We start from the raw sequence: 26,330 nt of genomic DNA, 5'->3' as shown, positions 1-26,330 counted from the left end.
CTGTAGTTAAGCATTTAAACTTTTCCACGTGTACTCAGACAAGAGCTAGTATTATAAGATGCATATTGGTTTTTTATTGATAGAATTAATCTAGTTGTCTGATCAGATGCAGTAGAAATAGAAATGTAGAAGTAAAAAGAAAATAAAGAAGTCTCTGAAATTTTGAGCACGTTAATGAAAGAAAAGGCCTTTTCTCAGGTACATGGTATAGAAAAACAGTGTATTTGTGAAAGGTAAAATATAATAGATAATAATTGGAAAAGAATTTGCTTGTGTCTGAATCCTGAGGAAATTTTCTTCAAGATTGCATTTTCATTACTGTTTTAAAACCAATACCAGTTCATAAATCTTTCCATGATGTGTCACAGAAATTCATTAGTCCTATTGGTAACTGTCTTTCAGAACCTACAACAATAAAATGACTTGTCCAAGGTCGGAGTGGATCAATAGTGTCAGTGGGGATCAAATCCCGTGAACTCCTGTTTTAGTTCTTTGCTTTTGTTACTAAGCTGTTTCCTGTCAATTTCTTTGGATATGACAATTCAACGCCGGTCAAGTCACTGTGTGTATTTCATCCTTGCTTCTCCTTTGCACTCTCTTCAAACATATTTATTTTGCAAAATAGAATGAAACTCCATCCATCTCAATTTGTTTGACTTCTGTCTCCTTCACACTCTTCCTGACTAAATATTCTAGGTCATAGGCTCACTGCAGATTACCGGCTCCATGCCCACGTCTTTCTCCCCATTCACAGTTTCAGTGCTGTGAGAGCAGGGGGCAATTAGCAGTCGTCTGCAGCAGCTCCTTCATCCGCTGAAGACACAGACTGTGCATTACTGGCTTTTAGTGAGAAACGCAGTAGTGCCCCTTGACCTATCGCTTGTGTGTCAGTGAAAGAAGCTGCAACAGCTGTTTCTCAGAGGACAGCAAATGTATCAACAAAACACTTTGTTGAGATAGTTACCTTGCACAAATCTAGCCTCTGTACCTCGATGTGGCAAATAAAGGCTATTTTGGGTTGACAACTATATAATAACCCGTGTGTAGAGATTTGTAAAAAGCAAAGTTTGTTCTGCAAAACTTAAATCTTTTCAACGTGCAGGACCTAGGAAAAGTTGGTATTCTTTTAGGTCAAGGAGATGTGACTTGCAATGTTTTCTCTCAGGGTAAACTTTGTGAAGGAAGGTAGAATCCCTCTGCTCTGGGACTGTGTGTCCTGACACAGTTGCTGCTCCCTCTTCCTGTTTCCTTTCACTTTTTTCCTCTGTTTCTCTTTTCTACTTGTGCTTTTTTGTTTATTAGACTAAACTAGCTTTTTAAAAATTTTCCTCAATGCATATTTCTGCAAGCCTTATGTTATACTTACTCAAAGTTTATATGCTTCTCCAGGTATGAGCACAGAGTGGTGGGCTTCCAACCAAACGTTGTACATGTGGGTTCTTGCATTTATGTACTTACTTTAGAAGTCACACCAAGAGGAGGAGCAGAAAGTACTACTTTTCAAATGGCTGTATTCTCATATTCCTACCAATTACTGGGATATTCCTGGTGTAAGTTGGACCTTAGTGCCATTATCTTCCTTTCTTATTTGATTGCATGCCCTCTTAGCCATCCCTAGTCTAAACTAACACTTATACTAGAAAAGAGCAGTATTCAAAGGACGAGAAACCCTGAAGCAAACTATTCAACATTCAAAATATATGTATTTTTAGAAAAATGGATGAGTAAGAGGGAATAGCTAGGTGCAAACTATTGCACTCTAAATATACTGTAAAGTATTAACCCTAACTAATGCATTAACAACCCAATACTATGTATTCATAATATATTTCAAAGAAAAACAAGAAAGGGATCTTGTGAGCGTCTGTCTTCAGGACAAATATTGCAATGATGGAAAGAATATTTTATTCTCTTGGCATGTGTTTGAATAACTGGTTTAAAGAAATCACTTCTCAAACTTGATTGATGCTGTATGATATGGTAAAGTAATAAAAATGTATGTTCAACATATGTCCATCTGCAAAAATCCAGATCCAATTTTTGTATAATTTTAAACCACAAAATCTCTTAAACCTGTTTACATAGGAGCAGGTTATTTGATTCATGTACATGTTTGCAGGAATTTATTAAGGAAGAAATCCAAAATTAGAGACTGGAAGGTGTGCACTTCACAGTGGGAGTATCTTGTAAGGAGGTAAGAAGCTGTTTTTTAAGCATATAGGTGGTCAACATTTAGCTAATAGTAGCAAGGAAATGTATTTCCATTTCCAGTTTCCTATAGGCACAGTAGAATGCTGTAAGCCAAGGTCATTATATCCTATAGTACAGACCATAGATTACAGGAATTCGGTATGTTTCAGCTGGGAGTTATTATAAATCAGCTATTGTTAAATGCAATAGCTTAACCTTTTTGAAAATCTTATTTGTACTCCCCAGAGCCTGTGGTGCCAATTTAGACTAACTGTTGAACAACAACCGTGCATATTTTTAAGCAAATTAAATTCAAGCTGTAAAGACCGAAAGAGAATTCTTTACAAAGTGGTTGGACAATCGGAATTTTCACTTTACTGCAATTTTTTACATTGCAATAGAAGGTCACATTGTATGTGATTGACAGCATAAATGGTTTTGATATACCCCATCACCTTTCAAGACTTCCTTAGGTAAAGCGTTGAAAGATTAGGAAAGCTCTCTAGAGTAACAGAGCCTATTAATCCTCAAGACTTGCTCTGGTTGGGAGAATAGCTGAATATATAGAAATTTCAAGAACATGTGGAAGGCAGAATAAAGCCCAAAACGTGTCATGCTGAACAGTACGTAACAGAGCTGTTCTAATCTGATCAGCACCACACCCTGGGAGCTATAACAAGCGTATAGCTGCGAAGGAAGATCAAACGGGCATGTGTCTGGGGTAATGATTTTGTGTCTCCCAATTTAGATATAGCCAATGTTGCCTATCATTTTCTCTGATACTATGGGAAGTATTTGCAGGATTCAATCCATATCTCAAAAATTGAATATTGATTAACTTTATTTGATATTTTTTCCCCCATTACAGTTATTCTAATTCTGTTGTTGAATATGATATCATGAGGCTACAGACTGTAATGTGTAGTTAAAGTGTGCTCTGACTCATGGAGACAGAATTAAATCCTCTTTCTTGACCATCAGAAGTCAGTGTGCTGCTCTAGGACTGGAACTGTTCAGGGCTATAGGGTAGGAACACTGATGAACTGATAAATAAAACGGGCAAAGAGAGGATAATCCTTCAAAGCGTGGAGGGGAAACAGAACATACTCACTTTTTGAAATATATTTGGCTAAAGAAACCTTCACAGAATTTAATTTTGGCCCTAAAGGTCCAGGATATATTTGTCTGGGGTTGTTTTATTTGGATTTTTTATAGCAATATGTTCAACTGTACAGAATAATTTCGTGTTTTATCATCCCCAGAAAACAGTTTAGGTAAGAAACAGAAAACATCAACGTTGCATGTGTAGCTGTCATTGCATATTTGTGCTGCTTGTCTGAAGGGTACAAAATAGTGAATTTATGATGAAAATAACTAGAAAGACACCATGGTAAGCAATGCAAAATATGTCGTTTAAAATCAATAAAATAGATCAAGCAGAATAAAGCAGACAGAAATAACATTATATTTGTGACTTAACTGAAGGTGAATGTATCTGCAGTTCAAATGGTAATATTAGTGTTTTAGGAAATAAATGAGTAAAAGATACACTATTAGTGAAATAAGTAGCATATGGAGTGTATCTCCCTGTATTATATTCTGACTAGTATCATCATATACATTCAACAAAAGACATTGTGACTGGACTTTAGAGTTTACTTTTAACTATTAGAATGGGAGAGTAGTTTTAAGACATTCTTCAGAACGACCTGATGAAAATACAGCAGCTAGGTAATCTTTTTTTCAAAGTATTCCTCAACTTACAAATAAGGTGTAAGAATTGATTTCTATAGTTACTGCCCTCACTCATACAGAAGAAAAATTCTTTTTTTTCTCCACTTCAGATGCCATATTAGAAATTGCTACTACATCACATGTCATTTTAGGTGAAACCGTTCATTTTTTCAAGTGACTTTCTACATTCTGAATGCGAGCTGTAGTCTCTTTAGTTGACTTTAGTTGCCACCAGAAGAGCAACACATGTCAAGGTCTAGTACACCTTGCCTAAGAGTCCGCCATGATTTAAAGTTCCCATTTAGGTTGGTGAGATTATGGATGATGTCTTTTGAATGCTGCACGTCTAGTTCATCACAAATGTTCAGAGTTGAATTCTTTTATGTTCGGTTATGGGTTTTAGCAGAACTATCTGCCACCTTCATCTTTGCTTTTGACGTGCAACATTAACAAGGATAGTATCTGTGCTATCTATTGCCAAACAAGTAGTTTTGAAAATAGATGCTGACTGGAGAGTCAATGCAGCTAACAGATGGACTTGTAACATGTTCTTTTGAATCACTAAAAAAGAAAAATAGATTCTCCTGAGCTTCCTTCCTCTCAGCAGACAAGCTCTATGACAAACAATAGAATCCTGCTGGTTCCTTAGTCAATTGAAAAAATACATTGTCTGCCTCTAGAAGACAAGGAGAAAGACAAATTTCCTAGGAAAAAGAGCCCGTAGGTGATATCTGCTCTCTTAGTCTAACTCAATGTTCCTGAGAAGAAAAATTGAAGAGCATAGCTTGCAGTACACCTATGCTATTGCAATGCTGTGTTGTTAATGTGGTTTTTTATTTGTTGTTTTGAAATAACTGATTATTCCTAATCACAGCCTGCACACAATTAATCATTGTCAGCTGACAGATGGCAGATGAGTTTGAAAAATATTCTCTTTATAAACATTTTCTTGGGATATATTCACATTTTCTATACTTTATTGCTTTTTCAGCCTTCAAAAAGAGAATTAATACAAACCTAGGATCTTTTTTTCTTAAAATCTCAGTCTCTTCTGCTGTTCATAGCCTGTGGCATGAACGGCTAGTTATTGTGTTACAAACAGGATGGTAACAAATCTGGATCAGCAAAAAGAGAATATACGAAAATTCCCTGAACCTAATTTTCCCATACTAAACCCAATGAAGTGACCACTAGGCAGTAGCCTTCCACAAATGAGCATCTGATACATTATGCTTTGGGAATACTTTCTACTCACTTCATATAAGAGCCAGCAAGCCCTTCAGTGAGAAAATAGATTTGTCATCTGTTTTGTTACTTTGTAAAATCTTTGTGAAATAAGCCTGTCCAGTTATTTAAGTGTGCTCAGTCCTGAAGTCATGTTTGCCAAGTCTCAATTTCTCAGTTACATAGTTAATAATTTAACTATGGCTTAAGGAATGCAATATATAGGCTTTTACTTTTGTATGCTTCTATTTTTAATAGAAGACATAGGACTTTTGAAAACTTTTTGACTTTGAAGATGGCATCTAGACTTTAATAAGCAGGACTTTCAATAAACTTCAAACTGATCCTAAGGAGATGGATGACATTCAGTTGATTAAAACATCTATTTGTTACTGGTTTATTAAAGATGTCATTTACTAAGGTGAAAGGGCTTTTTAAAAGCACTATTTTAACAAGTCCACCCTATTTCTTTTCACAGACTTGGCTTGTGAGCTTCATCCATGTATCAGCATAAATTGACAGAGTCAAGTGAAATGCACGGCAAGATGTCTGTATTGATTGGCAGACTTGGCCTGTGAAGCTATTATGGGCACGCAGTGAATTTCCCTTTCAGAAACTGATTGGCATCTTTGCAGCCATAAGCAGCTTGATGAGGGCTAATGTGAGGAGGGAAGAGGTTCCAGCACATGTCCTTGATGATATAGGTATATAGCTATTGATTTCGAAATGGGAATGACAATGTCAGTGTGTTGTACGTGTGCTCTGTATAACAGATAAGGTAGCTGCATTCTCTAGGGGGAGATGCATGTGTCTCTCATTTTGTCATTCTTTTTCTACAGGTTTCTTATTCAGTTCTGGGAACAAATTTTGATAGTGAAATGCTTAGGGATGTAAATTCAAGAAACACAATTTCAATTTCACGTGATAGCATCTTCAGAAGATATTGGAGACATGTTCAGAACATAATACTGAGATATAAACATGTATAGTTCTCTATGAAAAGATAGAGATGCTACAAAAATGAAGCCTGCATCTCAGTATCAATCAGGGGTTTTTTGTTTTGAGAAGAAAAGGAAAAATAAGTTAATTTAGTTAAACCTCTAGTTCTGAAATTTTAATTTTTGTGTGTGTTCCGAGATTGCTTCTTGTTCTGAAAGTACTTTGCATCTGATAGAGACCTCAGAAAAAGATCAAATTGAAGGAAAACATCAATTTTTCAAAATATTTTTTCAAATAATATGGTATAATAATATCTTGTTTCTCTTGCATTCCAAACAGAAAAAATAATTCTGTAGAAATCCTTAAATTCCCAGTAAACCAAAAGCCAAACTAGGCTTTTTTTTTTTCCCCTATTTTCTTTACAGTAATAACATACACATGTTTCTGTAATCTCTCCAATGGGGGGGGGGGGGGGGGGAATAAGAGCTTGTATTTCTAATTTGGGATAGATGAATCACACTTGTATCATTATGCAGATATGCTACATGTACTCAGATAGTAGCCTTTACCAAGGTCCTTCAAAGTTTAGCTAGTTTCTAATTGGTAATTCATTGTCTCAGCATTGCAGATCTGACCCGGTGATTGGTACCGATGTGTCTTATTTTGTGTCACTACCCACGTCTTTCTCCTGCTTTCTTCATTTGTCTGCCACAGGAAGTATGAACATCTTTGATATACGGACTGCATTCTCCTATTTCATCATGAATTTCAATAATTGTTTTAAATGAGCAAAACTGTTCTACTCTGTACTAATTAAGAGTCCACAAAACAAATCCTCCAAAGCTACAATAGATCCAGCTCCCTAGTTTTTGTCTGAAGTTCATTCATTTCTCCTTCAAGTTAAAACTTTGTCTTGGGGAGGGGAAAAAACCAAAGCAAAACAACACCTATATATAAAGAGAATAAAATCCTTAATTACTAATCAGGGAGAGGAGACTCTTGAAGGAGATATCAGTGAAGAATAAATGCTATGCAATAATAAATGCACTCAAAAATAACATTGCATAAGCGATGCAAGGAGAAAAGAAAAACATCATTAGGAGATTAATCAAGGAGATTCATGATTGTGTATTTTTTCTAAAATATGATGAGAGTAATGTTAACATTTATCCAAAACATTTTTTCTTTTAGTGCCACTTTGAACTGAGTGCAGTACTTCATACATTGTACAAAATATACCCCATTAACCTTTCTCTCTTTATAGAAAATCAAAATGATCTTTACGCTTCTCACAACCTCTGTCAAGTAATAGTTCCACCACAGAAGTTTGCATTTCATAGGCTTGGCCCCATTTCAGATGATTGACCCTGAAGAACTTTGCTCAGAGTGTCTAATATACCTTGCAACTTTCTACTGTAGGTTTTATGAAAAACTGTAAGATCAATACTTACGTGACTCATTTTTCCAGAATCTCAGAATATTGTAACCTTTAAAAAAGCAGAGAATATAAGGTTTAAAAAAAAAAAAAAAGAAAAAGCTGCTAATGATATAGATCTTTGATTCTTATAATAAAGAAAAGTGCTTTAAACTATTAGGAGACATGGACTATTGACATGCAATGTGAGAAAACTACGAGGAAGAAGAATGTATCTAAGAAGCATCTTGCTATTTGCTGAAAGTTGTTCATGGGGCGAATAAGACAGTTCAGAGCATCTTATGCTATTCTAGATACATCTCAGTTATCTGAATGTCATGTTAGTATCAAACTAACATCTTTTCCTCATTTTTATGTAGCTCAAATTTGACTTGTGCTATGTTGTGCTATATTACAAGTTGGAAATTAGTCCTGCAATAACTGGGTTTGAGGGAGTTGGTTTGTTTTGTTCTTTTACACTACCCAAGCAATCCACCTTGCCACTTGCAGCTCTACCATCCCATACTGTACACGCCATCACAGCGGAGTAAAAGAGGCAGAGTTATGCAGTTGAGATGGCTACTGTCATATCTTTTAGAGCAATTTGTCGTTGAGTAAGATTTGCAGAGTAGTCTGGGAGATCCTGCCATGTCCTAGTTGCTCATTACTTATAAAGATAAGATGGCACAAATTATTTCCAGCTTTAACTATTGTTTCTGTTGGCAGTCTGGGAAATTGAAATTAGTTCTTTCTATTTTGGCTTCCACCAGCATGTTGAAAGTTCTGCCTCTGTCTTCGTGGCACATTAGCTTGTTGTTGGCTTTTGAAACAGGAAAGTATTATAATCCTATTGCCTCCAGACTTTCCGCCAGTTTTACAAGATGAAGTTCACAGACATTTTTATATGCTGAACTTTTTGAGGTTCTCCCAGTGTCAAGATTAATTCAGCTAGTAAATGTTTCATATGAACCTTTGCAAAGGTTAAGATTCTGATTTCAGAATACAAGTTACAGTAATTGGAATTTACTCTCCGAGTTATTGCTGTTCTCTTCTATGAAGATGTAGACTTGTTTTCAGAAGTCAAATATGCTTTTAAAATATCTTGTTTTACTCCAACCCCACTCCTCAAAAAAACCCCACCAACTTTCCAACACTTACGGCAAACTTGAACAAAATAGTGCTAGCAAATTGTACTTTTATTTTCTTACAGACAAAAAAAATCATGACTGTCTGCACGTAAACAAGCATTGTAAGAGTCTGATTATGATTATTGCTCTTCATTGCTTAACATCTGTCTACATCTTATTGTTTCTCCCTCCTTCATCTTAATCCATTTATCTCATTTTCATGTTACTTCTTTCTTATTAAGAAGATGAGAGATTGCATTGAGAGAATACTCACTGCTATATTCTCCATGTCAGTATAGTGACCAGCGTCATAGTACTCAGCCTGGCTGAATGCTAAATTACTTATCAAACCCATGCTCCTAGTGAATGACTGAATGTATATTTAGTTGCCACCTTCCAATTTTTATATCAACTAAGGCAAAAGTCCCACAGATGACAGCCTCATTCACTATGCAGCCCTAATTCATCCCTTGAGCACTGTCCATCCTACACAAAATGCAATTAAGTAATTAAAAACTGTATCAAAATGCATACAGGCAGGGGGGTAGAGGGAATTAAAAATGCACAGTCAGTGTTAATTCTAGCATTTCTTCTTTTTTCAGTGCTCATCTTTGCAGACTTAATGATCTTTTAACAGAGTTTTTGTGTGTAACCTGCTATGTTTGTTAAGAAATAAATTGAAAGAAACTCTGGGTGGCTGTCATGGGGGGACAGTACAGAGGCCCATGCAGCTAGCATTTAGAGGGCTCAAGTCAACAGTGCGGACCTCTTTCTATTCAGCCAAAAAGATTTATAAGCAGTAGAAGTTGTAAATTGTCATCCTTTATTAAGATCAGCCATGAGAGGAAGATACGGTATGTATTTTGCCAGGGGTTTCTATATAGTATTTGCTGATAGGAAATTACATTATGTAAGAACTGTAGTTTTTATTCCAGATTTTCTGTATATCTAGTCACCTCTTCCTTTTGTGCCAGCTCCGGGTACTCTAAGCTCCATGGCTCTTCTCTCTATCTCCTGAACTCCCGAGTTCCTGTTCTGCTCCCTAACATGTAAGATTATTAATTTTAAGAGTATTAATCATAAGATTAGTAATTTTAATACGATTTTCCTCTGCCCTCTAATATTTTAATCTGACCATGACTATGCATGCCAGGGGTGCAGTCTACTTCTGACTTCAAAGATATGCGACAGGGGCCAAGACCAGATTCAAAATTAATAGTATAGGTGACAATCAGTGTATGAATACATAGAAGTAGGCAGGAAAGTACTTAAAGTCCTGGCTTTATTTACAAAAGTGTTATGGTAAAGTGGAATGTGATGAACATTTATCAGTATGAAGTCTATAATAAATCTTAATGTTGTTAAAGACTATGGTGGGACTGCTGAAACTTTAGAGAGTTCATAATCCAAGAAAAACACACCTACGTGCATTGTAGTGTCAATGTTGCAAGCATCAGTTAGAGTTTTGGGCATAAGGTTAAAATGATTTTTATCTTTTTCAAAATAATTACATAATCTTTGTATTCATTGTAATACATGCTAAACTTATATGTACTTAAAAGAGAAAATGTTTACATTTCATATCCTTCTACATGTATTTGAATTATTTTCCTACTTTTTAATTCTGTCTTTGAAGGACAATATCTGACCTTGCTGTCCAGTAGAATTGTGGTTTAAATGAAAACCCTGGTAATTTTTCATGGACCCCTGCAGGCTTTCGGTTAGAACTGTACAGCAATGCACAATGCGAGGAGCAACTGCTGTGTAGTCCATCAGCGCAGTGACGTTGGAAACTGGTTTTATTTTAAGTTCTTTTTTAAACAAATGATTACACTTGATCTAGAATCTATTGAATCAATGATTGTAAACAATATCAGAATTTTTTCTGAAAATAATCTGTAACTTACTGAGGAGCATGATAAATGTCTCCATGAGTATGCAATAGTCTGAAACTCTTAGAGGAAGAGGCGTGGCTTGACAGAATAGCATTAAAAGAAAATCAAATCTAATTGTAATAGCTATGATGTCAACAAAATATTTCTAGATATAGCCTTTCACCTAAGTAATCCAAAAAGTTAGAGGGAGAAAAAAAAACCTTTTTTGTTAAAAATAAATATTGTTTTCCTGACCTAGGTCTTGCTTTGTAGATTTTGAAGTATGTAAGGGTCCTCAGGGGAGACAGCACTGTTCTTGAAACATGTGAGTCTAAGGCCTGTAGTGATGTTGAAAGGAATGACAGACAGATGCCTCTCTGTACATTTGAACATAATGCTGTTTAAAAGAAAATTCAATGTTTAAATGGTCCCTGGTCGTCTTTTTGACATATTCAGATTGTAGTCAGTTCTGCAGGGAGATTTAGCTGTCTATTCTGTCAGATGGAAGACTGGGAACTATGCAGAAGTTAGCAGAAGCCACAGATGAAATTTGCTTCTTCAATTACATGATAAGTTCAGTTCAAAAGAAAATATTGCATTCCATTTTCAATTTTAAATGTGAAGTTTCCTTTCTGTTCCCATCCTGCCAGACTCTGCTGATAACCTCCCAGCTGGAGGCTGTTATCAATGGGAAGGAGGTTAAAAGCACTGATCCCAGAAATGGGCAAAAGCTTGGAACACTAAAGACATGAAATTAAATCTAATTCAAGAAGGATGTTTATAATGTAATGAGCCTTGGAGGTTAAACTTGGGTGCAAAATACTTATATTTCTAATATGGGTATGTTTGAGGAAGTTTTCATAATGAGAATTATTCTGTACTGTTTCTAGACTTGCTCTGGTGAAGAACCAGGACAGTTGCCTGCTACACAGGAGTACAAGGGCAGCACAAAATTACCATCTCTTCATTTTGTAATGATGATGCAACTCTATTGGGTCTGCGTGGCAAGGTTTTGGTGGCGGGGAGGGCTACAGGGGTGGCTTCTGTGAGAAGCTGCTGGAAGCTTCCCCTATGTCCGACAGAGCTAATGACAGCTGGCTCCAAGGTGGACCCGCCGCTGGCCAAGGCCAAGCCCATCAGTGACGGTGGTAGCATCTCTGAGATAATGTAGTTAAGAAGGGGGGGGAAAACCTGCACGACTGTAGCTGGAGAGAGGAGTGAGAATGTGAGAGGCACAACCCTGCAGACACCAAGGTCAGGGAAGAAGGAGGGGGAGGAGGTGCGCCAGGTGCAGGAGCAGAGATTCCCCTGCAGCCCCTGGTGAAGACCACCATGGCTTCTATGAAAATATATAAATAACTTGCTCCAAATAACTCTTTCTCTTTCAGGAAAGTTGCATTTAAGAGATGCATATCGTGGGGTAAGTCCTGATATGGCAGCAGCAAACTGAATGTATGGAAGATACTGTCTGGTTTTAATTTTATATGCCTATTTTAAGACTAAAGAAGAGTGAACAGGACACCATCTCGGAAAGTCCCTAAGCTGCTCACCATTGTGGTCTGGATAGCCCTATTTGGGGAAGCATACTAAAACCTTGCTCTGTTCTTGTATTCTTACTCTAAGCAGCTGCTGCCTAGTTAGGTGTGCACATATTTATTTATTTTTTTGTTTCTCAAGGCCACTGTAGATATGTATGTAGAACAATATGTACTTGCTTATGTAGTTAAAAAAAACCAGAAATTTGATTGTAAAATTACAAGTAGTTCCATCTTTCATTTTTTAAAGGAATGTTTCTTTACAATTTTCTACATCATCATTCATTGATGACAAGAGTTAATATTCCTAACAGAACTGTAGATAGGTATTTTTCTCTCTCAAAATGCCGAAGTCATCAATGGAGTTTAAAGGTTTATGTATTTTAGCTCAAGTTTTATAGAGAATTTCCTCACTTCAAAGATTAAATTTTACATAGTGACCACAATGACAGCATTGTCTGCAAGGGCAAAGAGAAAATACTCCACTAATGAAGAAAACATTGAGTTATAAGAATAGCTAAGGGCAGTTTAGAAGACCGGTAGTAAACTCACAAAGAAATATGGGTTGTGTGTCTCACCATTTGGTAGAATTGCATCAGTCACCATTCACATCCCCATTACCTAATACTTCATGATTGATTCACCCCATTTAACCTATCATCTTCAACATTTGACTCAACTGACTTTTTAGTGCTTTATACATCAGAAGTGTGAGGCACAGGAACAAATCAAATTGAGAAAAATCTTTCAAAGCGGTTTCTGTTAGCCAAGATTGTCAGCTGAGCCTTTTTTTAATGCATAGAGGCTAAGCTGACTGTGAGGTGGGATTTTTCTGCATTAATTATAAGGCAGGTTAAATAGTGTCTGTTTTAAAATGGGTACAATCTTTAGCTTCTTGGCAAGCAGAGAGGTTCCAATTCTGCCTGTAAATGAAAGGAACTAGTGTTTGCCAATTAAATCAAGCAGCTGTTTCACAGACAGTATTGCTAATAGCTACCAACTAAACTCCAAGCCGTTACTCTGGATTGTTTAATGAACTGCTTTTAATACATAGTAAATGCTAACCTCTGTGTCTCAATTTATTGAGCAAGAAGGGAGGGATATTTAAAGGCACATGTCCCTTCAAACTTCTATAGCATCATAGGAACCGTCTGTGCCAAGGAAGCACAGGAATTTGAGACTTTCTTACACTATATAAATTTATAGGAATTCTGGAGAGAATAGTGCTAGTTAAACTGTTTTTCACAGTGCGTGACAAAAATCGCCACGATCTGATGCTATACAGTGACTATTTTTCTCTCTTAAGGAGATATTGTAGGCATGTTATGTAAACTTGCAGCTTGTATTCTTCAATGTTAACTGCATGAGAGTGACGATAAAATCAAAATGCATCTCTCATTGGACATACCAATGTACGTTGCAGTTCTGCGTGGTAAAATTAAAAAAGGTATTGAAAACAATGTATGGTTTTGAGCTAAAAACAATCAAAACTTAGGAATTCTATCCTGAGGATGATAATTTTTTTTCTTTTTTTCCTGCAAGGCATAATCTCTGGTTCTGTATTGCTCAGAGGGCCTTCTCTACATCAGCTCTTCTCTGAGAATAAGCATAACAAAATGAGGCATCAAAGCTCTCTCCACTTCAAACACTAGAAGTAACTGGTCCAGAGCTCTGCAAAAAAAGTTTCCCATGTAGACATACATTATTTAAAATCTAACTCACTTAATAGTGCTGTTCCTAATAACAATCCCTTGCTCCTCAGCTGATGGCTCTAAGATTTCAGTATATCAAGTTACAATGAGTCACCATCTTCCAACCCTAAATATTAGTAGTACACTCAGTTGCCTGTATGTCTGCAGATAGTCTTCTAGAAGTAAGTGTAGAACTTCTAAAGTGTCTTAGAATGGGACTGTTCTATCTTGCTAAGCTTCAATTGTCCAGAAAATAAAAACGTATCTTGAGAAATAGTGATTAAAATTAGTTTATAATTTGAATTATAAATGTTCAAGGAAACAGGAGACTGAGCTTCAGCACAAAAAGGAAGTACACAAAAGGTGAAAGCAGGGAGAGGTTACCCAGGAAGAGTATAGAGATACTGGGCATGCAAGGACAGAGTTAGGAAAGCTAAAATTCTACTATTCATGAAACTAGGAAGGGATGTGAAGGGTAATACAAATTTACTCTGTTAAGTATATTAGCTGCAAGAGAAAGGCGGAGGAAAATATGGGCTTGTTGTCAAATGATGGCAGATGACTTTGTAATGCAGGACATGGAAAAGGTTGATCAGTTACCCTATGGAGAAAGGCTGTGGGAACAAGGCTTGTTCAGCCTGGGGAAGATTTGGCCCAAGAGCTGATCTTGGTTTTGTTTACAGCTTTCTGATGGGACTGTGTGGAGAAGATAAAGACAGACTCTTCTCAGAGGTGCGCAGCCAGGCAATGGACATAAGCTGAAACACAAGAACTTCAGAGAAGGTACAAGGAGTGATGGTGGTTTGTGTGGTTATTGTGTTTGTATTTGTTTTACTGTTTTGCCAAAACAGTTGTCAAACACAGGAACAGGTTGCTCAAGTTGTTGAATCTCCATCCTTGGAAATACTTGGAACTTGTGTGGATATGGCCATGAGCAACCTGAGCAACCTTGGAGCAAGGGGATGACTTAAACGACCTCTAGAGGTCCCTTCTAACCTAAACTATGATTTTGTGATTATATGTGCAGGAACACAACCTTACTAAATCCTTTTAAAACTATGGAGGTTCTTGTCTTAGAGCCTCTTATCTCTAATCAAAATTGTCCTCTGAACGGATTCAAAAAGAATGCCAGTGAGAATGATCTGGTTATAGAGGGTGATGTTGGAGCATTCAGACTTAATTTCAGGGGTTTTCCCCATATCAATGCCTATTACACCTTCAGATACAAGTCAGTTTGTTTTTTTCCTAAGTTTAAGAGAATTTCTGAGTTGGTGAAACTGCATGCAGAGCGAGCGTCCCTAGCCCACACCTTAATTCTAATGCTGTGTTAAAAAGGTCTAAATGTCTCTTTATTAATTCTGCCTGCATTTTACACTGTTATATCAACTTAAACTGCAGTTAGTCTTGTTTACTATATTTCTATAGCTAAGCTTTGCCTTAACCATACATAATCTATAAGTAAATAGCATTTTTTCTTTCTCAATTTTGAAACTCAAACAATCAAGCAACAGTGAAAAATGTAAGAAGCTTTCATTTTTCTCTCATTGCTATCTAGGTCTTGTGCATCCCTTAAGTGCAGCAGAGGATGACAAGTATAAATATTTTTTAGAAGCCGCTTTATTTTCTTTCATTATTTCCATCTAACATCTGTCTTTAAAAGGGGAGAAAACAAAAAAAGACAAGGAAGGAAAAATTAAGGAAATTTCTATAGACCTGTTGCAATCAGCATTCTCTATGCTTTTTCTGTTACAGTTTTATGAATAAATCAAACTAGAGAATACATTTATAATCGGGGGTAGGGGGAAGCAACCACAAACCAAGCACACAAAAAACAGAGATGCAAACTTCTGACTTTACAGATGGCTGTTTTTCTTAATTACATGGATAACAGTTCAGAAATACCTAATTGGTCATGCTCGACAAGTAATAGCAGTTTTTCCAAGATAAACAAATGTTCACATTTTTCATACTTAATCAGGGAGTTTATGTGCAAAAATGACCAAATGTATCATCTATTCTAAGCCTCCTATGTTATTTTGTAATAAACCACCATCTGTACTTTGATTTTACAGAATCTGTGTGTGATGACCACAGAATCTGATTATATGGCAGATGGGTTTGTGAAAGAAACTAGACTTTAATTCTTTCTTTTTAAAAAAAAAAAAATTAAAGTAAACTATAAAAGCTTACTTCATTAATTTAGAGAGTCTCCAAAGCAAGTTTATTTTGCTTTTATCTAGTAGGTAGTACTCTGAATACTCAATAACTGTCTTACTCTTGCTTTCTTGTGTCTTCCAAACTCATAGACTTTATTTGATGAGTGTATTTAGCTTGTGACACTGTGTATTTGTTTCTGTGCTGTATGTTTACATATTGGTTGTTTATTTTCTAAGTTATTGAAGTTTTAGTGAATGAGCTTGTCCATTATGGTTAAGATATTAATTTAGTCACATGCTGAGAGCTTGGCAATTTAGCTTTATTTTTTCTAGTTATTTCTTTTATGAAACTTCATAACTCTGCAGGTTTTGTCCCAGTGACTAAATATGCCTCAAATAACTATTCTTTACTAACTTTTTTGGTGAACAGTTCTTCTTTTACACCAATAGTACTTCTGGCTTTTGTTATTTAGAACATTTTTGCAACATGCTACTGGATGCTACCTGCAGGGGAGGCAGGGTAGTACAGCTGTGTCCTGGCTCCCCACAGGTCAAAGTGTGATCCTTCTCTCTTCCTCCTCAGAAGCGCTCCAGCCATGTCTCCAAGTCAGACTGGGCATGCACCATGCAATGCATCTGATTCTAACCATGTGCTATTTAAGAGCATTTAGGTAGGAAGGCAGCGAGGAACACTTAACACAATCCAAAATCACGCCTTTATCCTAGTTCTCAATAACTTCTCCAATTATAAAAAGTCTTGGCTATCTCAAAGAAAATAATCTGAAAGACTACCTCCTGTCTGCTCCCCTCCCTCCTTCTCCCCTCCAGCAGCCTTCTGCTGTTGCCTACCCCAAATCCTGGAAAAATCGAATATTATCAGTGAAACAGGGAGGATATTCAGCAGCAAGCTCTCAGCTACTCTGAAAAAACATACGGTGGCCTGAAAGTCACTTACACTATTTTTCTACACAGTTTTTCTAGCCTTTCTTCCTGATCATTCTGAGTTTAGCCTTCAAGGGTTGCTCTGTCTAAATTGTGCTGCTTAGGATGCCTTCAGCATGCTGCACTCCAGACCACTTTTACTATTTACTCTTCACACTTTTAGGGAGGACAGCTGACAATGGGATAGGTCTTGACAAGATTCCATGTAATTAAAAATTGTGTTCAGTGGAGAGTCCCAAATGGGCATAATCTCGGCCTGAATTATCATGAGACTGTAATTTTTATCCACTGTCATGAGCTAATTTAAGCTGAATCAGATAGCGTGAAATGACAAGATTGGAGTGGAAATGTATTTTACTATATTACTAGATTTAAAGCAACTTCCAGTTCGGCGGGGTTTTGAGAAGCAGTCTATTTCCAGGCTACTGCAAGAGCATCTGCTCTTGCATCTCGTGCCTTACAGATTTGCTATTTTAGTAATAGTGGGTATGAAGAAGAGAGGAAAACTGTCATTGAAGATATTCCCAAAATACTTATGATGATAGCTGGAGATACTTCTTTTTGTACTGGTTGTAGATGGGTTTTTTCCTTGTTTATTTTTTCCTTTTTTTTTTTTTCTTTTTTTCCTCTCCTACTTCCGTTGGTTGGTTGCTAGTTTGCTGTTAGAATTGTGTTGGGTAAGTTGGATACTCATAGCTCCAAATAATTGGTAGGGTAATATTTGTTAGGGAACAGAAGAAAAAAGATTAATTACACTCCCTAATTACTTCTCATGAGGGTTGCATGCCCTGTCTGAGCTGCAGGTGGGAACGGCCCCTTTTGAGGGACTGAAGATGAAGCACCAGGAGTGGGAAGAGTTCTTCATATCTTTGTCTATCTGCACACTTCTTTCTGATTGCCTGGGGCTAGGAGGCCTCTAAATCTTGGGAGTATAAAAACTTGAAAAGATTTGCTTCAGACACATGCTCAGAAAAACAGAAATATATTTTCTGAACTTTATGAGCTTTATCAAATGTTGAGAACTGGCTTGAACTAATTTCATGAGAATAGGCTCTCTCCCAAAATTGTTGGTACCTACCATTCCAGGTCATGCTGGAACAGCTACAGGAATAAGCTTTGTTGTGATATTTCAGCACTTTTACTTCCAATCTCAGCTTGACTCAGGGAGTATAAATGTATGCAAAATGGAAATTGGTTGTTAAAAAAGTTTCTTGGTTTGCTTGCTTGTTTGAAAGCTTTTAAAACTCAGTTTGGACTTGTTTCAATTTGTGGGCTAGAATTTCTGTTGCTTTTTATTACATAAAAATCTGTATTTCTCTCCTTAACGTATAGAACAAAAATAAAATATAGAATGAAATATTATAAGAAAATACGCAAGTATATAAATACAGTATATATAAAAATAAAATATGTAACAAAAATTAAAACCAAATATTCCTTATACTAAGCAAAAACCTTCTAGAATTTTGATATATGTATATATGTGTGTGTTGAACTTTATTAATGTGAAATTCAGTATTTCCCAAATACAAAAAAAAAGTAGGAAATAAACATTAGCATAGTAGGAAAATAAAAGTAAGATGGAAAGAGAAAAATCCTATGCAGATGATCTGCAATAAGCATATCATAGGCTGATTCATATGCTGGCTGAACCTCATTAAGATCATTGGCTTTTTCTTCACACATAAGGTTACTCACAAAGAAATGTTGTAGATTTGAAATCCAAGTTATGTATTCATTGTATTCATTTAGTAACTTGAATGGAGTTTAAACAATTTAATCTTATCATTTTAAATCTTTGGGATTAGGAAAACTGTTCCCAAATGGATTAAAACCATTGAACATCATTTAGATATTTATCAAAGCTTGAAACGCTGAGGAAAATGCCAGAGGACCGAGCAAAAGTACTGTTGTGCTAATATACACTAGAAAAGCTTGAACAGGATCGCCTTGATAAAGATTGAACAGTTAGCTTGAATTGTTGGATAGCATTACAGAAATGCTCTTTTTAGATGTAATAATTAAAGGAAATTAGTGTGATTATTATGTATCATTTTGGAGAGGTGATTTCTCTTTAACAAGTTTGTATTTTTATTATGAGATTATAAATTGACAGATGCAAATGTTGGTGTTGACTTCTGCAAATCATTTGAGATTTGAGTTATTCTTGCATGACATTTTGATTAAAAAATTACCACTATAGAATATCAATATACCTACATTAAGCAGATTTTTCAGAGGTGTTATGACAGGAAATCTTCCTCCAACAATGTGTTTCCAGTTAGATCCTTCAACAGTCTGTTCTTAGACCCATTAAATCCAGTATCTTCCACACTGATTTATAAAATATATAAAAATAATTACATGTAATGTTTATTCATCACCTCAAAATTGGTGGGGCCATGAACAAAAATAAGTATGTACCAGCTGAACTACATTCTTTGGTAATATAGAATCAGTTTGTATGGCCAAACACAAAGTTGTATATCTTTAAAAAAAAAAAAAAAAAAAAAAAAAGTATAAGCAGTCATTTTTTGTGTGATAGGGACAGTTATAAAATGGAAGTGATTTAGGGTATTATGTAATTATGTGTATATATGTGTATGTGTATAATCATTTATATACATTTTATGAAATAAGATGTAGCTAACTCTGAACATAATCTTTGGGAGTACAAACAGGGACACGTGAAATGGAAGACAGCAGACAAAGATACTTCATTGTACAGGACAGGTAAGACAATTACTAAAGAGTTTGTGAATATCCGACATCCACAGTTTTGAAATGAGATTGCAAAATTAAAGAGAGAACTATAAAAACATCTTTAAAGCCTGAGGGAAAAAAAACTTTAGTGCCTGTCTAAAGTGTTTAGGTCTGTTTAGTATTGCAAAGAGTTATGTTTAGCCTTGGTCAGCAAATACAAATGTTGACATCCTTATGGATGGAAACTTCTTTAAGAAGTTTCTGAGAGTCGAGAGATGGGGGCAGGATAGGAAAAGACTTAACAAGATCTGTAGATAATCCACTTTTTGGGAGATGACACTAGTCAAATTAAAACCAGAAATCAACAATTATTTTTTCATAGTGAGGAAAAGTAGTCTGGAATAAAACAAGGATGTATTGGAACATTTTGAAGTCTTCGAGACCTTGCTTCTTTCTAAAATCTAGTCTCAAAATAAAATATAAATTGTCAGCTATATAGAAAATTTTGTGTGATGCACCTGAGCAATGTTAAGATTTTCAGGTCCTAATTTATATATATTCTGAGTTGGTAAAAAAAAAAAAAAATCACAAAACCTCATAATTCAATTTTGTGAAAATATTAAATAAGAAAGGAGGACAGATATACTCAGAAAGTAAACAAGGCATAATAGGTTTCTGTTTTTCTCATGAACTTTGAAAAAATATTTTTAAAGTGGCTTAGAATCACAAAGTGAAAGTACAACTACAGATCAGAATCAAAATTGTACTGAGTATAAAAAAACCCTATATTTCTGGAAAGGAGGTAGTCGTGACCAAAAACACTCTAGGTTAGTTGTTGGAGTAAATTATATTCTGCAATGAGCAATATTTACGAACTTGAAAGGCGTTTGTGTTTCCTTGAAGAGGACTCTTAATTTCCAGTTTGTTGCTTGATAAAGCTATTTATACAGATGGTCCTTTGTACTTATTTAGTCTGGTATTTTCATTTGACAGAAATAAATAAGAGCTAGAATGGCAAATCACTTGAGACAAGTAATTTTGCCTCTAAGGGAAAATTTTAAAAATGCATTCACACTCTTCCTCTCTTACCATTGCTCCCTGACCCTAGCAATCTTAAAGAATAAAGGATGAGATCCTGAGCTGAACCCCTCAGAGGCGAAGTATAAGTCCCACAGCACAGGAAGATGACGCAAGCCAAGGTTGTCGGTTGTACAGCAGGAAACCAGAATCCCGCATACCTGTCTCTGAGACACTGATGAAGTGATTTGAGCTGACAAGAAATCCAGCAGGGTTAAATCTCCCTGATTTAATCAGTAGCATTCAATTAAATCAATACCATTCTCTTAAAAGAAAAAAAAAAAAAAAAAAAAAACACACCACACTTCTGTTTTCTACAAAAAAGATATACTACTTGTGTTAGCTGTATCCTGGAATTGGGTAAAGTCCACATAGATGAAGGTAAGTGAGCTTTTCCTCATGGAGCATCTTTGTCCCTCAGTAAGATATGTTGACTGTTCAAGTGTCACTGCAAGAACTCTGGGTCTGTAGTCCATGGCAGTTAAGCAGTCTTTGGCAGCTTTCAATCATTTCATGCATTTCATTAAAGGAAAGAGCAACAGTTGTTGCCTTTTGCTTTGATCTGGTTGTACTGGCCACACTATTATTCATGCTACTAGCCACAACCTTATGTTTTGTTTTTAAATATTTTTATTTATCTGCAGAATGAGAAACTTCAGAGATGATAATGACTCCCAAACCAGCCTACTGTTCAGTGTGACACAGAAGATCTACAAAAAGATATCCCTGATCCAAACCTCAAATAGGTGTGTGCCAAAGCTAATAAACCTTGCCTTAAGCAGTAGAGCATTCTCAGCAGTGTGTTTCACTGTGCTTTGTGAATAAGGTGAATAAGGAACTTTGTAGAGGATCCCAACACTATCTTCTCTCAATGGGTCCTCTCTTGTGTTTTCACACTAGAGGATATAAGACGCACTTCAGGTATGTGAGTATTAATTATATGGTTGCATCATGAATCTCATCCACAGTAGCTGCTACTTCTCATGTGTGTTCATGTTTGATTGTGAAAAGAGTTATTAATACAAGCTTTATAGATTACTTCTATTTTCAGAGTTGCCATATTATGTTTCTGATTTTCCCCACTCTGACAAAAATTTTTCTAGATTAAGATGTCTTTACATGTTAATATATCTTAAATACTGGCCTCTCCTGCTGTTAGTGTTCATCTGGTACTGTCCCAACTGTTCTTTTTTGGCCAAGAGATTTTCCTGTGCTTCTTAAAGCCCTGCCACATAGTGTACCATAAGATCATGCCTAACAGAGGCTCCCTTTTTTTGAATGTTAGTCATACAAGCTGAGATGCCATTATTTCCTAATTCTTATTTCTGTAGAGAGTAAATAATAAATCAGTAGGCTTCCCTGGCAGATTTTTAGTGGTGTATATATATATATTGTAGTCAAAGTTTCATTGAGTTCACTTGGAACAACAGTAGCCTACCCAGATGATCTGTTCCCACTAATGGAAACGTGACAGGCTACTGCAACTGTCACGTTCATTTTTCTATTGCTGTTCAGTCTGAGCAAACATGACTTACAAGAACTTGGGAAAGAAAGGTTCCTTAGGTAAAGTACAGCTGTTTGTTAGGGTGGGATACAGTTGCCTAAGCATAGATGTGTAGTGAGTGACATTGTAGTTGCCCCTGGGTGTCCAAGATGCCCATGTCAGGCTGGCCAAAGTGTCATAGGGCTGACAAGGAGCCTGTATTCTTCTAGCAGGGTACACAGAGCTCAAGCAGAATACACTCTAGGATACCTAAAGCAACAATAAATATTTCCCAGATTCATATAAAATACATAGGTTGGTATAAAAACCTTCATTTTATTTTCATAAGCTCTCTATTCATCTGTGCACAAAATCAAAGTCGTAAGTTTAACAAACAATCAAAACGCCAAAACCAACAGACTTTGGCCTCTCCCACCCTTGTATAGGGTGTTCATGACTCCAAAAATTTAGGAATTAAAGAAAATATTTAATGAAAGATTGTAAACCACAGATATCTATGCTATCACAGATCTGACTTTTTAGCTATTACTAACTCATAGAATTAGTCTTTGATAAGTCAACAGATGGCTACCAATATTTTATTCTTTTCCAAAAATCTGAATAGTTTCCTTGTTCAGTATTCCTATTACTATGCTCAGGTTTTACTGCTATAAGCATTGCTGTTTTGTAAAAACATAGTGGCTGATACTATAAAAGCTGCTCACAGATGATTTTTAAACTAATTTTTTTTATCCTGTTTTGTGGGGTTTTTTTGTTTTTTGTTTTTGTTTTGTTTTTAAAACCAATATTTTAAAGAGAAGTTGTCCTAGGTCAAAAGCTTGCCTTCTGTAAACTTTCAAATCTTGTTAAAAATTAAGTTCTGAATTCTCCTAATCAGAAAATATGTTCTGTCCTATATATTTTTACTTAATATAAAGAAAAATGAATGCTTATGTTGTCTGAACCAGACATTGTCTTGATGATATTTTCATACATCATTTTGTACTTTCATATATCACTTTGTACTTCCCAATATTATTTGTACTTTCAAATATATTTTGTGTGTTTTGGCAGCTAAAGGTTCAAGGTCATTCTGAAATTCTGCTTTTCTCTTCTGCACAGCACAGGATTTATGTAGTGAATAGTTCCCTCTTATTAATTACAGTCATTTATTTTCAGCATTTCTGTCCTGTAACGCCTAGTTCAAATTTTTTTTTGAAAGAGAAACAGAAATAGTGTTACAAATACATTTTGATGCTGTATATCTGTATGAGATGGGAGCTGTATGTGTGCCTGCACTTTCAATCTATGAATGCCCTATTTAATAAGATAATTTGGACAAGGGTTGTCTCTTACTAATGGTTTGTGCTAGCCTAGCACAATGTGTCCTGGTCTTTGGCTTGGCTATGAAGGTGCTACTGCAATACAAATAAGCGATAATAACGATGTTTTAAAGCTACTCGTCTTGCTGAACTTAACCTATAACATCCCATTTCTTTAGACACAAGGCCAAGCTCTTCTGCACTAAATCAATTCTTCCTCTCATTTGAACCTTCTTAAAATTCTGCATGCAGATTGCCAGTTAAGTCATTACAAGGACATATCCCAGAGTTTTAGGCATTTGAAGGAACACAAGGGAATAAGGGGAAGCTTGGTACTTGCCTTGATATATTTTTATTTACTGATCTTCTGTTTAGTGCACTTAATTTATGTCAGATAAATCACTTGAATTCTTTTCAAAGATCAAGTGGGGAAAATGTCATAGCATTAAGCATAAGTATCCTTTTTTTCCTAAAGGTCTTGTTGTCCCTAGGTACATGCCTGTAGAAGGTTGTTGGAGACAAGCACATACCCTTTATTTCGAAGTCTTGTTGTCTGATTTTTACAATATTCCAACCTTGTTTATATTTGGAATCAATTTACACAAATGAAGATTAGCTACTTTAGTTAAAATAAAGATCGCTGGGATTAGCAGTTGAAAAAGAGGTACCTGTATCTATGCAGCTGAAAATGTAGATTGTTATTTTCTCCCTATCATCAAGACTGAAGTCACCAGGTGGTGCTATTGCATAGTATTGCAAGACCTTCTTCTATAATTTGTGTGGGGTTTTTTGTTTGGTGGTTTGATTTTTGTTTTTGGTTTTTGGTTTTTTTTTTTTTTTGAGGAGATGCTGTATAACCCCTTTGCCTTACAGTCAAGAGAAGCTATAGCAGCACATTGGCTGGTGGCTTTTAGTTTGAGAGTGGAAGAACCTTGTGGGAGGTGGGCATTTGTGGCTAAGGCTGTCTTTCTCTAAAACGGTATGGTTTGCATTCTGTTTGTGGTTGCCTTTGTTCCTGGTTTGGAATAATACACGACTTGATACAACATACAAAAAATTTTTTTGGCCCCTTGAACCACAAGGAAAACAAAATAAAACTTGGCAGAAGGTCAATGATTGTGTTAGAGAAAACAAATATCAGAAGGGTAACTATACTAATGTTTGCATGGAGAACAATATCATGACTTTGGGTTGGTTTTTTATCCCTTTAAGAAAAAGTCTTCATGGTTAGTTTCCTTCTTTCACTGGATCACATTACAGAGAATAACCATTAAAGTAACTATTCATTCAGTTGACATTGATTTAGATTTTTATCAGCAAAACCAGTTAAAGTCATACAAATGTAAATTGAAAAAAAAAAAAAAAAGGAAAAAGGTAAATAGTCATTATCTGCCAGTACATGCTGTAGCATAATAGAGTGATAAAGAAAAATACCTTAATGGGAAGGTAGCCATCTGGAGTATAAGAGAATAATGATTCAATCTGCTTCAAAAGATTCAGCAATTTTAACATAAAAAGTCTTGTTAGTGACTGAGATGAGAATCTTTTATCACCCTATACATGGAACGTGGATCGTGCTGCTTACCTCACCTCATTGGCATTTTAAGTAATAGCAAAGACAATTACGTAGAGAGAATTGATTGGGGGCGGGGTAGTTTTTCTGGTAACTATTAGTATTTATATAGTTCACACAGGCACGTGCATTTTTTTTTTTCCAGGATAGGCTTTATTCTTGAAACAACTTTGGGTGATGGTTTTCTTCCTTTGATGAGGTTTAACTGCCACATGTCTCCACAAAGTTGAATGCAGTCACTTTTAAGAATACCTGAAATTAATGGTGTAGCTGCATGATGACCAATATGAATAATGTCCTTCTTTACTGCAAGTTTTAAAGTAATTTTTGTAATGGTTAATGCCTTTATGCTCAGTGACTTTCGTAGGAATGAGAAAAGTAGCTTACTTATACCAATGTCTTTTCTTGGAGGATGTCTACACTAGATTTGAAATATCATTCAGCTAAGTTTTAGAAACAGACACTTATTTATGCTTTTAAATATAATTTTAAAATGTCTTAAAATTATTCTGGGTATGTAACAATAGTCTATGTCAGAAAGAATAAGAACTTATATTTTCCATTTTTCCAGGGTTGTTCTTTTGTGCTCTTTCTACTAACTAGCTATGGTAAAGCTTGACAGTTAATGCAATTTAGGACATGGTTATGTTGGATGGACTGGGACACCAGTCTAATGCAAGAGCTGTTCTTGGGAGAAATCACTTTTTTTTTTTTTAATTTGCCTGACCTAGTAAACAATTTCTCATATGGGTAATAATAAATAAAAAAGGTTACTGCCATCTTTCACAGTTAAATATTGTCTTCATGTATGTAGAGTTGAGGAAAATTCATTAATTTTATTTTTGTGTTACACTAGATTACTCACTAAAATTTACTTTTAATAGTTCACATAATTTTCAGTAACCTCTTGATACTTTATTCATCTGCATTAGAGCAGCATTGTACAATCAAACCAAAAGAAAAGCATAAACAGACTGTTCTAGAGGCAGAAATTAGTACAAAGTCATATAAGAAAGGACAGATTTCAGAGAGATCAAACCTTCACCTTTTTTCCTCTTCACCCATTTCCTCCACCTGAGCCTTTCTTGTTCTTCATTGCATCTCTGTATTGCCTTTCATTCTCCTCTAATTCATTAATATGAGGAACTTGGAAACAGGTTTATGGTTGCAAAGCTAAACTTTCTTAGAGGATATGAAAAGAAGAACAGTTTTGAGTAACATTTTTACAGTACTGTTATTCTGCTGACATCATTAGACTTTCCCTTTTCCATCCCTGCATTTACATCATGAGAACTGAATCAGGTTCTCTGAATCCTAGAGAATGTTTCCCTTTTGATGATTAAGTC

Source organism: Platalea leucorodia, assembly GCF_965183815.1.
Source record: "Platalea leucorodia genome assembly, chromosome: 6".
Lineage (NCBI taxonomy): Eukaryota > Metazoa > Chordata > Aves > Pelecaniformes > Threskiornithidae > Platalea > Platalea leucorodia.
This window is presented reverse-complemented; position numbering follows the sequence as displayed.